Source organism: Cetorhinus maximus, chromosome 12, assembly GCF_964194155.1.
Source record: "Cetorhinus maximus chromosome 12, sCetMax3.hap1.1, whole genome shotgun sequence".
NCBI classification, from domain to species: Eukaryota; Metazoa; Chordata; class Chondrichthyes; order Lamniformes; family Cetorhinidae; genus Cetorhinus; species Cetorhinus maximus.
This window is the reverse complement of record NC_135890.1, coordinates 24514035-24532976: the sequence shown is the minus strand read 5'-3', so window position 1 is coordinate 24532976 and position 18942 is coordinate 24514035. Positions and strand designations below refer to the sequence as shown.

Genomic DNA, 18942 nt, shown 5'->3' with positions numbered 1-18942 from the left:
TTTAAGATTTTATCCCTCTAAACAGGGGCAGTAGTTTAAACCAGTACTGGGGAGATACGAGTATTGCATTAAATTTATAGCTTAGCTAGTTAAACTACTTAGTACACAGATAACAGTTGTCATGGAATCCATGGTTGCCAGGCTTGTGTTTCATGAGGCCCTAATTGAAAACACAAACTGAAAAAGGGAAACCAAAAAAAGAAACAGAGAAAAGAAACTGAGACTCCTAGTTTCTAAGGAAACAAAAACTGCAACTGAGATTTGGAAACCAAAACTTCTGGGCAGGCTGAAATAGGTTGAGGCTATATAAAGAGATACAAAGCCATTCAAGTTCAGTAGTAGTGACTAATGAGTCCAGTGGTGCAGTGGAGAAGCTGAACAAGACCAGAGTCCAGATCCAGAAGCTGAGAATAAGTTGTTGAAGCTGTTTCTGATACTGGATAACATTGGTGGATCTAGATCGAGTTCAGGAGATTCTGTAGACATTTGCCATTTGTGAAGACTGTGCCCATGAAACTCGGGTTGGTTGTGTGCTGCTGTTGGCAGGGGATCAGGCTACATCCTAGAGAGGAGCTAAAATTTTTGGTAAAGACAACAAGAGTTTTGAAGGATTTTGTGACTGAGTTTAATAACCTACGCGCTGTGTGGACTGTTGAGCCAATTCGTAAGGTCTGTCTTAGCTGTATTTGCCATTGGATGTATACTTTATAGTTTATAATCAACCACAATTTCCCTGTTAATTCATGTTTAATTTATGTTCATTCAGGATGTTAGAGTATAGGAGGTTATCTAAGATAGTATTTAGTGTTTGCTTTGTTTGACTCTTGTATAGTAAAAATTCTCCTGTTTTAAACTGTGGAATCTTGAGATATCTGTCATGAAAATATAATAATTCTCATAATATTGTGATTTATTCTAAAAGTGGGTTAACAGTGGGGCTTGGATTAGTTTCTCTGTGTGGACGTGTGTGGGGAAATGGATTTAATTGAATTGGAGACAGCTGGTCTGGAGGTTTTGAGTTATCAAATAGAAGCTAGGTTTAAAATGCTAAATACGTAAACATGGCTAAAGTTTTAAAATGTGAGGTGAAAGGAAAATTTGCATTTTTCAATACATTAGAGTAGTTTGAATTTGAAAGAGATGGTAGGATGTTACACCTAGCTAAAAGAAGCTAAGCCAAACAGTGTGTTTATTTTTCCCAAAGGTAACTGATAATAAGTACTATGAAAGATTTATATTATGAGAAGCGTAAAGTTGCAAAGACATATGAGAACAAAGGAATTTATATTAAAAAGGGAGAAACATGTATAAAGGAGATGAGGCTATTTGTCAGAAGGAGAAGGCATTCTAAGATCTAACACGTGTGAACAGCCTCCAGCCTCTGTGCATCAAGTTGCTATCTACAGGAACCGAAGCTGAGAAAACTTATTTTGAATGTGACTGTCCAGGGCATTGTGTTGCTTTGCCTGGGTCTGTTTAAATCTATTTGTTTTTACTGTTGCCTTAACAGAGGTGCAACTGGGAGCCAGGTTAATTAGGGCTTTTAGGAGGTATCATCGTAGTAATCTATAGATCTATGTATGCAATCTTTTCTTTTGCTAATAAATGTTTAATTTAGTTTTGTAAAAAATCTCAAGTCTTTGTGGACTTATTACGACTGAGTTCAAGGTATACATCTTGAAATAAAATACAAATTGCAAAATAGCTGTGGCAGCTGTTTCAAGTTTCCCTCTGGGATTTGAGCAGCTCAGCATTTACCATCTGCTGTGCCATAAAACTATCATTGTTTTAGTAAATAACTGGGATTTCAGATTTTTTCTATTTCGAAAAATAAGTTACTAGTCCCTACTGGGATCCTAACAGATTGAGTGATATTTCCAAACCTGAAACCTAATTAGTTAAATAAAACACCATAAAGATGGCAGGGCAGGTGATGTATTTCAGCTGTAAGCATGTGGAGGCTAGTGGACACCACTGTGATCCATGGCAACCACATCTGCACTAAGTGTCCGCAGCTCAAGCGACTTCGACATAGATCTAGTGAGCTGGAGTCTGAGCTTTGGGCACTGTAATGCTTCAATGAACACTATATACCAGGAGGCAGTCACACCCCTTAGGCTAGGTATTTCTGATTTGGTCCATGGTCAGGGACAGGAGGGTGTGACTGCAACTGACACAGGTCTGTGGACCCAGTAGGTGTTATCATGTGGCAAATGATGTGTGCCAGGCGGATCAAATCAACAAGGTAAACTTGATCACGCAGTCACAACGATTTTGCAATTTGTATTTTGCGATGCGTGCCCTGAATTCAGTGATAATAAGTCCACCAAGGCTCTAGAGATTTTTTACAAAACTAAATTATACATTTATTAAAAAAGATTTCAAGCACATACAAAGGTCTACAAATTACTACTATAATAACTCCTAAAACCCCTAATTAACCTGGCTTCCAGTTACACCCCTGTTAAGGCAGCGGTTAAAAAATAGAGTAGATTTTAAACAGCTCCAGGCAAATCACCACAATGCCCCGGACAGCAGAATTCAAAGTGGCTTTTCCCAGCTTTGGTTTCTGTAGACAGCAGCTTAATGCACAAATACTGGAGGCTTTTCGCACTTCTGGTAGATCAGGCAATGCCTTCCCCTCTGACGCATAGCCTCTTCTCCTTTATACATGTTTCTCCCTTTTAATGCAAATTCCACTGTTCCTATATGTCTTTAGAACTTTATCTTTCTCATAATATATTAGCACCACAAAAAAATTTATCAGTAACCTTTGGGAAAAATAAACACACTGCTAGACCTAGCTTCTCTGGCTAGGTGTAACATCCTACCGTCTCTTTGAAATTCAAAGTACCCGGATTTAACTCAAAGTGCAAATTCTCTTCACTTCACCTTCTAAAGCTTCAGCCATGTTTATGTATTTAGCAATTCAAACCTAGCGTCCTTTTCATGAAGATCAGCTGTCTCCAATTCAATTAATACACACAAACTATCCAAACCCCACTATTAACGTACTTTTACAATAAACCACAATAATATTATGAGAATTATTATACTTTCAGGACAGGAGCAATGGAGGAGACTCAGCCCCTGCAATTGTCCAACCGCTTTGAGGTTCTTGCAGCTTGTGTGGACAAAAGCAGGGACAGCAGAGTGGATGAGCAAATTGACCACAGCACCATGGTGCAGGGATCCCTTCAAGTGGGGAAGTAAACAGGAATGCCGTTTTAGTAGGGCACAGTATGATTAGAGGGATAGATACTGTTCTCTGCAGCCAAGAGCGCGAGTCCTGAAGGCTGTATTGCCAGAACTAAGGACATTTCCTCCAGACTAGAGAGGAACTTGGAGTAGGAGGGGAAGGATCCAGTTGTTGCGATGCATGTGGGTATCAACGACAAGAGTCAGACTAAGAAAGAAGTTCTGTTGAGGGAGTATGAGCAGCTAGGGGCTAAATTGAAAAGCAGAACCAAAAAGGTAGTAATCTCTGGATTACTACCCGAATCACAAACAAATTTCATAGGGTAAATAAGATCAAAGAGTTAAATGCCTGACTCAAATATTGGTGTGGGAGAAATGGGTTTCAATTCATGGGGCACTGGTATCAGTACTGGGGAAAGAGGGAGCTGTACCATTGCGAGAGCTTTAAACTAAATAGTGTGGGAAGGGTTCACGTGAGAGGAGATTTGTAAAGAGAAAGAGCAAGGCATTAGTGCAAGATACAGGCAATGGTAACCGGATTGTGACAGGAAGGGACAGAGCATACAAACCTAAGAGTGCACCAGCAAATATGGTCAGGTCAGGGAAAAATGACTTTGAACTAACAGAGGGAGAGGAGGGTTCAGGTGAAGGGAGAAAAGGACATTGGTGTGGGTAAAGACAAGTTGAGTGAGACAGGAAGAGACAAAGGGTTTAACTGTAAAAGTTCATAGAGTAAGGTACATGCAGGGATTGGTTTTAAAAAAAATGAAAATGAAGTCACTTTATCTGAATGCACGGCGTATCTGCAATAAGATCAATGAACTAGTGGCACAAATAAAGATAAATGGTTTATAATGCTGCAAAGAATAGTAGTACAAGTTTGATGATTGGGAGTGTTTAGAAACTAGCAAAGGGCCACAACAAGTTGATAAAAAGGAAAAATAGAATGAGAGTAAATTAGCCGTGAATATAAAAATAGATTGTAAGAGCTTTTACAAGAATATAAAAAGGAGAGTAGCTAAGTAAATGTTAGTCTCTTAGAAGCAAAAACAAGAGAAATTATCATGGGGAATGAGGAAATGGCAGAGGCATAGAACAAATATTTTGTGTCTGTCTTCACAGTAGAAGACACAAGTTGCTTGGCAGAAATACAGGGTAACCTAGAAACTAAAGTGTGAGGAAATTAAGGTATTTAGTATCAGCAGAGAAAAAGTACTGGAGAAACACAAGGGTCTAAAATTTAACAAATCCTCAGGGCCTGATGTCCTAAATCCTAGGGTTCTAAAAAGGCAGCTGAGGAGGTAGCTGATGCACTAGCTGTGATTTTTCAAAATTCCCTAGATTCTGGAATGATCCCAGTAGATTGGAAGTTAGTAAATGTAGCATTACCCTTCAAGAAAGAAGGGAGAGAGAAAACGGAACTATAGGCCAATTAGGCTGACATCAGTCTTTAGAAAAGTACTGAAATCTATTATTAAGGAAGTCTTAACAATGCACTCAGAAAAGCACAGTATGATTAGAACATTTTTTACAAAAGGGGCACCCTGTTTGACAAATTTATTAGATATTTTTGTGTATGTAACTAGTAGGGTAGATAAAGGGGAACCAGTAGATGTATTATACTTGGATTTCCAAAAGGCAGTCAATAAGGTACTACACAAAGTTAATACACAAGATAAGGGTTCATGGAGTTGGGGGTGATATATCAGCAATGATAGAGGATTGGTTAGTAAATGGATAGAAATGATTGTCTTTGAGATTCTGCTTTTTAATTTAGTCACTAGCTGTTCATACTCCTCAAGCAAAACCTCCATCCTAGTTCTACCCATGTCATTGGTACCTAAGGAAACCATGACCACTGGATCCTCCTCCTCCCACTGCAAGTTTTCCTCTAGCCCAGAGGAGATGTCCTGAACCCTAGCACCTGGAAGGCAACACAGCCTTCTGGGCTCTTGCTCTCAGCTGCAGAGAACAGTGTCCGTCCCCCTGACTATCCTGTCCACTACTACTACATTCCTATTTACTCCCTCCGCATGAATGTCCTCCTGTACCATGATGCCATGGTCAGTTCGTACATCCACTTTAATCCATACAGGTTGCAAGAACCTCAAACCTGTTGGACAATTGCAAAGGCTGAGGCTCCTCTATTTCTACTTTCTAGGTCCCCGTACTTGCCTCATTCGCAGTCACACCCGCCGTCTCGGACCAAATCAGAAGACCATATCCTAAGGGGTGTGACTGCCTCCTGGTACAAAGTGTCCAGGTAACTTTGCCCCTCTCTGATGTGTCACAGTGTCTGCAGCTCAGCCTCTAGATCAATAACTCTGAGCCGAAGCTCCTTAAGCTGTAGACATTTATTACATGTTAGCCCTGGATCACTCCGGCGAGCAGGAGCTCCCACACTCTGCTGTTGCAGCACATCACCTACCATGCCATCTTTATTATTTTAATTAATTATAAATTAATTAAGAAAAATAAATTAACCGTTTTCCTGTAAGGTCACTGTTTAATTTTTCTCAGAACATGGTCACTCTACTCTGAAGCCACAGACTGGACTGGACTGGATAGCTCTTCGAGATGCTGCTGACCGCTTCCGGCACTTCTTTTTGACTGCTCTTCAAGATGCTGCTGATACCTCTTTTCACCCCCCTTTAGACAGGTTAAGTGAGTGGACAACAATGGCACATCGGGCATATGAATAGAAAAGCACAATATTTTTTTTAAAGGTGTGAAACTTGTAAATGTTGTTGAGCTAAAAGGCTTGGGTATACTTGTTTAAGGAAAACAAAAAGTTAACATGCAGTTAGGAAAGCAAATGGCATGTTTTGGAGTGCAAGAATAAAAAAGTCTTGCTGCAATTATACGGAGCTTTAGTGAGACCACACCTGGAATAGTGTGTGCAATTTTGGTCTCCAGTTTTAAGAAAGAATATACTTGCATTTGAGGCAATAAAACTATAGGAACACAGTGGGGAAGTTCATTAAATGGTGTAATAATAATTCTCTTAAACTGAACAAAAACAAGATGAAAGAACTAGTGACATACTTTAGGAAAAAGCTAGTTAACAGTATTGTTCCTGTGAAGATTCATGATGTAGGCATTGCAATAGTTATCAATGTTATGATCCCAGCTGATATTACTATTGGAAAAGCCAGATTCCAGGGTGGAACCCAGCTTGATAGATCCTAACTTTTATTTTTTATTTAGATACGTGGAGAGTGGCTACTGAACAGAGCCACAGGAGTCGGCTGATAAAGCTTTAACAAAAGAATAAATCATTTATTAAACAGGGAAAGATGAACTATATTACAATACTCCTTCACCCACAACTATACCTTTACAGATATACATAGACTGTAAGAATAACACAAGTTACAAAAGCTCTTATATTCTAATGTCCACAGTAAGTACACAGTTCATGTAAATCAATCGGCAACCTGTGGTGAGACACATCACACTCTGAAACCAACTGACAGGGCCACCCCAAACAGATGCTATGGATCTCTCAACTCCCCCCAGACACTTGTCACACTGAGCGCCAACTGGTCTCACTGAACTCCACCTGTCACATGAGAGTTTCCAATCTCCACTCTCGAAAAACTTACTTTGGAATCTTCTCCCAAACACCACTTTCTCTCTGATGCCTTCCACAAGGGTCCACGTCCAGGATTTCAAATTCTCCTTCCAATGTTCCTTTCCCCTGGATCACCACGTGCATTCAAGCTTCCTTCCACACAATCCCTCTTGTATGCTCAGCCATGCAAACAGAACATCACTGCTTCACATGCCCATAGTAAAGAGTTACAGACCTTCAGCTGTCTCCTTGGATCTTCTGGCTTCTCACAAGCCTATATTGTTTTGAGTCTAGATCCTGCAGCTTCTCCCCTTAAGCCTTTCTCTGCTCTTCATTCTTAACTTCACTTAACAGGACCTTTTCCAGATTGCTGTTCGTTCCCTTTGATTAGAAGGTCTTCTTGTGACCCCTCCTTTCTGTCTCACTCCTTGGCTTTGGGGCCTTTCACTTCTTTTCGGAAATTTTCTCTCTCTGCAGTATCCTCTCCCAGTAGGCTGCTGACAACTTCGTATCTCCCTTGAGATCCAGAACTCACTTGACATTCACTGTCATTTTAACTTTAGAGCAACTCATCTAAGATTCTTACTTATTTTCTTCAGCAGTCTGCCAGTACATCAGCTGGAGAGACTTAAACTCTCCCTTCACCTTAAAGCAGAATGAGCAACTGCCACCAAGCTACTTTCTACGTGTGTGTGTGTGTGTGTATGTAAGTAATCTAATTAAAATGCAAACATCTTTTAAAGTGAAATTAAAATTCAAGTTCTCCTTTTAACACGCCAACAGGGAAACACAAATTAAACTTAAAGATATATCTTATTCTTCACACATCCAAATACGTATATAACTCTCTACTTCCTAACACTAATGACAAGTATCTAGGTGTCGAAGTTTTCTAGATTGGTTTCTGGGATTAGAGGATTGTCCTATGATGAGAGGCTGAATAAATTGGGTCTATATTCTCAGGAGTTTAAAAAAATGAGAGATGATCTCATTGAAACATTCAAGATCATGAAGGGCTTGACAGGGTGGTGCTGAGATGTTGTTTCTCCTGGCTGGGGAATCTATTACAATTTCAATTACTTTATTGTCCATACGGAAATTCATTTTGGGTACACTGCTCGTCCATTAAAAAATTACATAAAAATGAATGATAACAATAAAAGAAAATTACCCTATCACAGGGGTATAACTTTAATTAAAATGTATTAAGAACTATTCCAATACATTGAAATAATGAGTCCCACCCTAAGCATATATCCTCATCCATAAATCAAACTCCTGTTAAAAGTTCTTATAGAGAATGGCACAAACAAGTTCAGGAATCTGAAGGATTGTAGCCTTTTCCCAGAATGCAACCAGCAGTAATGCTGAAACAAGGGAGCGATTCTCGTTGTTCATGACACTCTACTTCTGTCAAAATTCTTCAAGAGCAGATTTTGCCATGAAAGATCTGCTCATCAAATAACCTTCCTGCCTGGTTCAATAATCCCTGTACCCTTAAAAAGTCTGCTTTCCGAGGTACTGTGATCGTGCATGTCCCTTGGTCCCAACATCTGTACACTGTTCCCTCCAATTCAACTTATCATCTACTTTGACACCTAGATAATTGTCGTTAGTAACTATTTTAATGTCTACATCATGAATCTTCAAAGGAACAATATCATTAACTGGCTTTTTCCCTTGGTCTATAATTAGATCTTGTGAGTTGTTTTCGTTCAGTTTAAGAGAATTGCTATTACACCATTTTATGAACTTCTCCACCAAGTTCCAATAGTTTACTTCATTATTCCTGATGAGACCCACAAGTACTGTACCAACTGTGCAATTCAGGGTCATTATGTCGCTGTACTCTGATCGACAATCATTTGTACGGAGAATGAAATAAAGGTGACAGCACCCAACCCTGAGGAGATCCAGCATTCATTAACATGGGCTGCGAGTAAATCCTGGAAACTACATCAAATGGGTCCTGTTGTGAAGGAACTCAGTGATCCAAAGTAGGAAAATAGGATTGAGAGTACAATCAAGGTTTTACAATTTTTCAATAAGCTTGAGTGGTTGCATAGTATTAAAAGCTGAAGAGAAATCCACAAAGGTAGTGTGAACATAGTTGCCTAATCCACCAGTGTGCTGTTGGATCAGATGGACCAAGGTCACAACAACATCATCCATGGATTTATGAGGTTGACAAGCAAACTGTAACTGATGAATATGTGGAATGCGAGGATCTAAAAGATGTTTTAACACAATGCGCTCGGAACACTTCTGACCATCAGCGTAAGAGCAACCGATCGGTAACCATTCAGCTCAGCAGTCATGACTTCTTAACAACTGGGATGATAATGGCCGGTTTCTAGCAGCAAGGAAAAGTACACGTGTTGAATGTTTTCTGAGAGAACAGACAGATGACCGATGAGCACATTCCAAAAGAATTTTTCTGCTGTTCTGATCTGGGCCTCATGCTTTCCATGGATTCACTTGCTTGAGTTGCTTCTCTACCTCCTATTTGTTGATAAATAACCCAAGATTCTTCTAGTTCACAAAGTGAAGCCTGCTGCAGAATGACATGTTCCTCAAGATCTTCACTTTCAAAAAGGCTAAAAAATCCATTCAATTCATTCGCAACATCTCGAGGATTATCTGCAGACAAAAAGGGATAATTTCTCTCTTTCCAAGAAGTCTGACATTTTATGCATATACTTCCATGCATCTCTGGAATTATTTGTCTGAAAACAGTTATGCAGCTAACTATATGCATTGTTTGCATTCTGAATTTCCTTTCTCACCTTGGTTGTTAGTTTGTCAAGTTTGTCTTGGTCTCCTACACTAAATGCAATTCGTCGTTCCTTCATTATTACTTTAAAGTCCTTTGTAATCCAGGGTTTCTCATTTGGATAGATCTTAACTGTTTTAGTTTGGACATGAAGCTGTTCACAGAAGATGATATAATCATTTATGATATCTGTGTATTTATTTAGGTCTTCATCCTCCATAAAAATATCCCAATTTGTGTTTTCAAAGCAAATTTACAGATCTAGAATGGCCACATTATCCCAAACTTTAACCACTTTCCTGCCAAGTTTTACTGTTTTCATTTTTTGTCAATATTTAGGGAGAAGATGCACAACATTATGATCCAAATCTCCGATCCCTGGTCGAATCAAAAAACTTGTAAGAATTAAGAATGGAGCAAAAAAACATCAATCCAGTGTCTTCTCTCCACAAGAGAACAAGAGGGCACAGTTTCAGGATAAGGGGCAGATCATTTAGCACCGAGATGAGGAGAAATTTCTTCAAATGGTTGTGAATCTTTGGAATTCTCTACCTCAGTGGATTGTGGATACAGCACCATTGAATATCTTTAAGGCTGATATGGGCAGATTTTTGGTCTCTCAGGGAATCAAAGGATATGGGGAATGGGCAGGAAAGTGGAATTGATGCCCAAGATCATACTGAATGGTGCAGCAGGTTCAATGGAATGCATGGTCTTCTGCTGTTCCTATTTCTTATGCTCTCTACAGCCTCCTCCAATTCTGGCTTCTTGCACATCCCCAATGTTCATCACTCCACCATTGGAGGCCATGTCTTCATGCTCCTAAGCACTAAACTCTGGAGTTCCCTCTCTAAACATCTCTGCCTCTCCTTAAGGCAGCTTCAAACTTACCTCTTTCACCTAGTTTTTGGCCACTTGTCCTAATATCTCCTTTGCAAACACAGTATCAAATTTTTTCGATAACATTTCTGTGAAGCACCTTGGTACATTTTATTGTTAAAAGCACTATGTAAATGCAAGCTGTTGTTATATTCATTTGAAATGCTGGTGATTTTTGCAATTTCAACCATGGCTCATAAGTAAAACATCTTTTCCACAATCCACCTTCTGGTTTGATGCACATATTAAAATTACTTTAACTGCTTCTATTTAAAATGCTGAATGCTGAAAGATAAGATCTCTTATTATGCATGATCATAAATGAAAAAGGCTTTATGTGGCACTAAGGGAATAAAAGTTCTTTTGTGCAGTTCTGTCTGAAATACAGTAATCTGATCCTTCATTGTTCAACAATGGACTATAAACCCACAGTATACCCAACTGTTTAGCCTGTTGTTAGAAGCAAATCCAAGGGGCAATGTTACTGACTAAAATATTTATTTTGTGAAAAACTCCTTGAAATGTTCATACATGTGGAATATTTCACAAGCATTCCTTTTGAAGCAATATTATGAGAGAAGGTTATTAGTACAATCATCTGAAAGTGTTTTCATTTTCCCGTCCTGCTCCAAAGTATCCTGAAATTTCATTTTAGGCAGCGCTTCATGGATAAATGTTCCTATACTTCACAGGGTGCTTAATGAATATCATGCGTTCAGAATGGGCTCATCCTAAGTTTGTGACTAGGGCAATTATCCTGACCAAGAACATGCTATATGATCAGTACAGGACAATTATACTGCAACACTTCCCTTCCCTTCCTTGACCTCTCTATCTCCAGTTCTGGTGATAGACTGTCTACCAATATTCATTACAAGCCCAGAGACTCCCACAGCTCCCTCGACTACAGCTCCTCACACCCTGCTTCCTGTAAGGACACCATCCCATTCTCTCAGTTCCTCCGCATCCGTCGCATCTGTTCAGATGATGCCACCTTCCAAAACAGCGCTTCTGACATGTCTTCCTTTTTCCTTAACTAAAGGATCCCTCGACTGTAGTTGACAAGGCCCTCAACCATGTCTGTCCCATTTCCCGCACTTCTGCCCTCATCACCCTTTCCTCCCTGAACCATGATAGGGTCACCCTTGTCCTCACTTTACACTCTGCTTTCAAAGGATCATCCTCTGCCATTTCCGCCAACTCCAGCATGATGCCACCGCCAAACACATCTTCCCCTCACCCTGCCCCCCCATCTGCATTCCCTCTGAGACACCCTGGTCCACTACTCCACCATCCCTAACTCCTCATCCCGCAGCACCTTCCCATGCAATCGCAGAAGGTGCAACACCTGCCTCTTTACCTCCTCCCTCCTCACCATCCAAGGCCCCAAACACTCCTTTCAGATGAAGCAGCACTTCACTTCCACTTCCTTCAATTTGGTCTACTGTACTTGCTACTCCCAAAGCGGTTTCCTCTACATTGGGGAGACTAAATGCAGGCTGGGTGACCGCTTTGCGGAACACCTTCGATCTATCTGTAAGCATGACCCAGACTTTCCTGTCACTTGCCATTTCAACAAACCATATTGCTCTCATGCTCACATGTCCATCCTTGCCCTGCTGCAATGTTCCAGTGAAGCCGAATGCAAACTGGAGGAACAGCACCTCATCTTCCGATTAGGCACTTTACAGCCTTCTGGACTTAACATTGAGTTCAACAGCTTCAGACCATGAACTCTGTCCTCCATCTTCACCCCTTTTTAAAACTAATCTTTTTTTTGTTTTTTATTTTAAATTTAATTTTTAAAAAAAATTTATTTAATCCTTTTTCCCCAACACCCCACCCCACAGGGCCATCTGTCACTGGTTTCTATGTTGTGCTTTCACAGAGCGCTGACCCTTGTTCTGCTATTAATACATTCTGCTCTTACCTTTATGCCACTATCAACGCCTTCTTTAGTCTTTATCATTGCCGTTTACACTCCCTTTGTCTAATGTCCATGACATCTTTGTCAATCTCTCCATAGCTCCCACCTATCCCTGACCTTCTATCTTGCTCCAACTGCTCCACCCCCTCTTAAACAGTATAAAATCCATCACATTTCTACTTCTCTTTAGCTCTGAAGTCATACAGACTCAAAACGTTAACTCTATTTCTTTCTCCACAGACGCTCCACAGTTTTTCCAGCATTTTTTGTTTTTATTTCAGATTTTCAGCATCCGCAGTATTTTGCTTTCATATACACAATGTTGTTCTGAGTAGAATTTACTCAAAAGTTCAACTACAAATCCTGAAACATCACAAACTAGCACTAAAAAATGAGGAAGAAGCAACAGACCAATCTGACAAGAATTAGCATATTCTCTTCCATTCCTACTACAAAGGTTTTGCTGAACATCTTTTGTACTAAATAATTTGATATATAAATATTATGTTATGGAGTCGCATTCACTGCTTATTACTCATTCCTTCCAGTGGCGAATTTTAGTTGCTCTTTAGCCATTCTGATGGGTAGAGTGTAACATCAATGCGCTTGCCACATGGTGGAATTTGGTAATAGCCATGGAGAAGACCTCTTCAACCAACAACTTGAAAGAGGATACACAGCATATTGGGCAGGTCGGGGAGGGGGGGCTGCATGGAGGACCAGGTTTTGTAAAGACTATACAAAATATGGTTCTGATACTTTATACTGAATCCTAACATAGAACATAAGAAAGAACCATGAGCAGGAGTAGGCAATTCAGCCCCTCGAGCCTGCCCTGCCATTCAATACAATCAGGATTGATCTCATTTCGGCCTCAACTCCAATTTCCCGCCCTCTCCCCATAACCTTTCAACCCATTACTAATTAAAAATCTGTCTATCTCCTCCTTAAATTTATTCAGCGTCCCGGCATCCACTGCACTCTGAGGTAGTGAATTCCACAGATTCACAACCCTTTGAGAAAAGTAATTCCTCCTCATCTCTGATTTAAATCTAACGCCCCTTAGCCTAAAACTATGGCCTCTCGTTCTAGAATGCCCCAGAAGAGGAAACATCCGTTCCACATCTACTTTGTCTATCCCCTTTAGCATCTCTCATACCTCAATTAGATCTCCCCTCATCCTTCTAAACTCTAGCGAGTATAGGCCTAAACTGCTCAATCTCTCCTCATAAGACAAGCCCCGCATCTCTGGAATCAATCTAGTGAACCTCCTCTGAACTGCCTCCAATGCAACTACATCCTTCCTCAAGTAAGGGGACCAAAACTGTGCATGGTACTCCAGGTGCAGTCTCACCAATGCCTTGTACAGTTGCAACAACACTTCCCTATTTTTATACTCTATTCCTTTAGCAATAAATGTCAAAATTCCATTTGCCTTCCTTTATTACCTGCTGTACCTACACACTAGCTTTCAGGGATTCATTCACCAGGACACCCAGATTCCTCTGCACTGAAGCATTCTGAAGTTTCTCTCCATTTAAATAATAAGTCGCCTTTTTATTCTTCCGACCAAAATGGATAACCTCACACTTATCCACGTTAAACTCCATCTGCCAAATTTTGGCCCATTCACCTAACCTGTCCATATCCATTTGTAAATTTCTTATTTCTTCATTGCAACTTACTTTCCCACCTATTTTGGTGCCATCTGCAAATTTAGCTATATTACCTTCTATCCCTGAATCCAAGTCATTAACATACATTGTAAATAGTTGGGGCCCAAGGACCGAACCCTGTGGCACCCCACTAGTTACAGCTTGCCATCCAGAAAAAGACCCATTTATTCCGACTTTCTGCTTTCTGTTGGTTAGCCAATCCTCTATCCAAGCTAATATATTACTCCTAACTCTGTGTGATCTTATCTTGTGTATTAATCTTTTGTGTGGCACCTTATCAAAGGCCTTCTGGAAGTCCGGTTATACTACATCTACAGGATCCCCATTATCCACTTTGGTTGTCACATCTTCAAAGAACTCTAGCAAATTAGTCAAACATGATTTACTCTTCATAAAACCATGCTGACTCTGATGGATTGCATTTTGAATTTCCAAATGCCCCATTACTACTTTCTTAATAATGGATTCCAACAATTTCCCAACGACACACGTTAAACTAACTGGTCTATAGTTTCCTACTTTCTGCCTCCCCCCCCCCACCTTTTTGAATAAGGGTGTTATATTAACATTTTTCCAATCCACTGGAACCTTTCCAGAATCCAGGAAACTTTGGAATATTATAGTCAATGCTTCCACCATCTCTGCTGCCACTTCCTTTAAGACCCTGGGATGTAGGCCATCAGGACCTGAGGACTTGTCAGCCTTTAATCCCAATAGACTGCTCAGTACTTTATCTTTAGCAATGGTGATTGTTCTAAGTTCTTCCTTCTCTATACCCTCTGCACTACCTGTTACTGTTGGGGTGGTACTAGTGTCCTCCACAGTGAAAACTGAGGCAAAATATTGATTCAGCATCTCTGCCATTTCTATGTTCCCCACTATTAACTCCCCAGTCTCATCCTCCAAGGGACCAACATTCACTTTAGCTAGTCTCTTTCCTTTTATATACTTGTAGAAGCTTTTGCTATCAATTTTTACATTTTGTTCTCGTTTTCGTTCATAATTTACCTTTGCTCTTTTTATTATTTTTTTAGTAACCCTTTGTTGATCTTTAAAAGTTTCCCAATCTTCCAGCCTGCCACTAACCTTTGCAATTTGGTATGCCTTAGTTTTTGCCTCTATGTTATCTTAAACTTCCTTGCTTAGCCATGGATGTTTTTTCCCCCTCTTACCATCTTTCTTCCTCATTGGGATATATTTTACTTGGGAGGAATTGAATATCTCCTTAAATATCTGCCACTGTCATCAACTGTCCTACCTTGTAGTCTTCCTGTCCAGTCCACTAGGGCCAAATCTGCCCTCATGCCTATGTGGTTACCTTTGTTTAACTCCAGAACACTAGTGTGGGACTCAAGTTTCTCGCTCTCAAACTGAACTTGAAATTCTAGCATGCTATGATCACTCTTCCCTAGAGGATCCTTTACTATGAGATCATTAATTAATCCCATCTCATTACACAAAACCAAATCCAGAATAGCCTGCTCCCTGGTTGGTTCCACAACATAGGCCTGAAGAATCCCATTATTATGAAGATATTTTAGAATATACCTTATAGAATAAAAGTAAGCTAGGTTAGAAACAATTACAAACAGTGACAACACCCCAGACTGCTCTCACGCACCTCCTTATGATCAGGAGCTCAGCCTCTTGGTGAGAAATGGTATCTAGTCATGGGACACCTAAAGAAAGGGGGAGAAAAAAATAAACACTGTACCAATTTCCTCTAGGCCATGAGAAAACACCATATTCGTCACACTAAATTACTACTCGCATTCATATCAACCAGCCATTATTATAACCAAATCACAAAGACTCACCTTATGGATTCAGAAAATGTAATTGTGAAAATCCAGGCACAGGAAAAACAAAAAGCTGTTTAACCATAGACATGATGTTTTCATCAAAAATTGTTCAAATTGTAGCTGCAGGTGACTTTCAATGAAAGGAGAATTTTATTTTTTTGAACTCACCAACCAGTCAAAATGTGAAACTTGCCCATAGTAATTCAGATAGTTTCTCTTTCTCCCTATTCGTGAAGTTATGTATGATAGGACACTATAAGATCAAAAACGGAACCATGGATGAGGATCACCACACAGGTAATTTACCATCAGAATAGATGAGTAATCTAATAGGATACCAACAGCAAAAGCTGAAACCATGGAGTCCAAATGAATGTTCACCATATCAGTCAATCATGGCAGGCATTCAATCATCACAAGCATTCATGTAACAATTTAAATTAAATGGTTGCATTATGATAACTGTTTCCACTTTGTTTGGGATCCCACTTCTACATTGTTGCGAATATCTGATTCCATAATTCACCTGATTTAGAGAAATGAGTTATAGTTTTAGAAATATAACTACTAGGCTGGGGATTAAAGTGTTAACGGTTAAATGGATACACTTGGTTAAGAACTTGTAAACAACCCTAAAGTGAATGCAAATCAAACAAGCCTGAGTTAATTACAGTTAAAAGATAACCTATGTCTATCTTACAAGGTCACAGTTGGAAGTGAGAAAACTTAACGAATGGATGACCATTCTCTGGACCTTTTGGTACAGCCAGGGTATCTATCATTATTTCAATAAACGATTTAAATTATTTATATAATTCCCAGATGAAAGAAAAACAAAGGAGTTCCTTGTTGGGACTAGCAATTCTGGGAGAGGGTTGTAAACTCAATTAGAGATATAAATTATTCATGTGGGTCCCAGAATTAAAAGGTCTGGTTTAAAGGTAACAGATAGCTCATTTACATTTCTGTGTGGAACATCCCAAATATGCCACATTACCATGGAGGTGGGCTGTGGGAGTCAAGGTGATTCCTTTTGCTTCATTTATCTATGGGGTTTTCTCACAGAAACAAGTAGCCAACAGATCAGTTTGGGAACAGACAGTTGCAGCTCACTGAGCTAAGAGGGGAAAAAAAGACAATTGTTGGCCAGACCTGCACCTTAAGCAGAGAAAATACTAACTGTATCATTCACATCGCAGAATGTGGGTGGAAGCTCATGCTCAGTTTGGAGACAGAGTCTGAGAGAGGAAAATATGCTGGAAGATTTGCCTAGCTTGGAGCTAGAGGAAGAAATCCATAGTAACCATCACAGTGAAAACAAGCAGTTAGCTTGGAGAATGCAGTGAAGCCCAAGTTAGAGCTGAGAAGGCAGCAGTTGTGAGGTTTTGAGGAAAAGTTGGAGCATTGCTTAGCCAAAAGCTAATGGAAGGGTCCCCATGTAATTTCATACCTCATAGAATAGCTGGAACACTGAGGAAAAATCAAAGTGAATTCAGGAGACCTGTGGTATACCTTTGGGTTGGGCCCAGGAAGAAATGAACAAACCTTCAAGATTTCCTAAGGGAACTCTTCAGTGGGGGGAAAGTAAAATTAAAATTGGATTCATAGCAGATATAATTATAAACCATAGTGTTAAGTTAGTAGTGCATTCTTTCTTTATTGTATACAAAAAAAGTAAAAATTTGTTTTTGCTTAAAAACATGAAATTTTGTGGTGTCATTTCTTTCAGTTAATCACTTGGTGTTTGAATTTCTCTTTAAATGTTAACAATCCCTATTGGGATCATAACAACCAACCTTTACAAATTTAATACTCAATGCTGTTCTTCAAAATAATCATCATCATGTATGTGAACTATTATTCATGAGATTGTATAACATGATTGTACCAAGGATATTTTATTTTCCAGCAATTTCTGAAGCAATGCAAAGAAATATAATTTCATATTTCTGTGTCCACTAAATCTCTTCTGTTGTCTACTAGAGTAGTGAATCATAGCATGTTAATCCAATAAACAATTTAGTGGCAGGTCTCAATATACAATTTAGTGTAGAAAATGAAGCACATTTCAACTATCATTAAACACCATAATTCAAATTAACTTTAGGCAAAAGTTCATATTTTACTGAGCATCCACCAACCATAACACATAATATCTTCATAAATTCAATAATTTAGGAATTTCAGTTGAGCAATATTGTAAAAAAAAGGATTAAAACCTGAACATTCAGGTAAATACTTCAAAGGTAAATATCCACTACTGATTTACCGGTCAACCTCTTGCATTGTAGTCAACACTAATTTATATTTTTCAAGCGAAGCAAGGGATAATGAAACCAATCCGAGGAAGGCGAAGGTGGAAAATGGAAGGAGTGGGGTAAAGATCATGCCATCCTCCTCTAACACCCCTCATCCAGCAATACTTAACTGGTTCCATTCTCGTCTATCCAACCATTGCAAGTGATGCAATGGTTTCTCCTCCTATTCCTACACTGTTTCCTCTGGCGTCTCCCAGGGATCTAACCTTGCATCCCTTATATTTCACATCTACATGCTGCCTCTCAGCAACATCACTCAAAAACACATAAGGTTCCGCATGCGCGCTGACAACTGCCACATCTATCTCAGTACCCCCTTCTCCTGATCCCTCCACTGTCTGATTTACCACGCTGCTTGTCCAATATCTAGTGCTGGATGAGCACAAATTCCCTCCAACTCAGCAAACACATTCCCTAGCCATGGAGCCATCTCTCACTCTGATAACTGTCTGAGGCTGAGCCAGACTGTTCACAATCTCAGTTCATATTTGATCCTTAGGCAACATTCCAACCACATATGTGTGCCACCATTAACGTTACTTACTATTAGCTTTGACACTGCCTGACTCTGAACCTGCCTTAACTCATCTGCTGCTGAAACCTACATGCATGCCTTTGCTGCCTCTACATTTGACTATTCCAATACACTCTCATCTTCTGCACTCAGACTTAGTCATCCAAAACTCTGCTGCCTGTATTCTAACTCACCAAGTCCTATCCACCCACCACCCATGCACTCACTGGCCTATCTTAGCTCCCAGTCTGATAATGCCTCAATTTTCAAATTTTAATCCT

At 39.7% G+C, this 18942-nt stretch overlaps 1 protein-coding gene across 5 annotated transcripts in view; it reads right to left on the bottom strand.

Moving 5' to 3' along the window:
* Positions 1-18942, bottom strand: part of srpk2 (SRSF protein kinase 2) — a 252861-nt gene that overhangs the window by 203053 nt on the left and 30866 nt on the right. Inside the window, exon 2 of one of the 5 annotated variants that reach the window (XM_078553209.1) lies at positions 15649-15706. The exons of the other annotated variants lie outside the window; for them this stretch is intronic. The gene's annotated coding sequence lies outside the window, so the exon portion shown is untranslated. The remainder of the gene's footprint in view (positions 1-15648; positions 15707-18942) is intronic. 5 annotated transcript variants of the gene reach the window in all.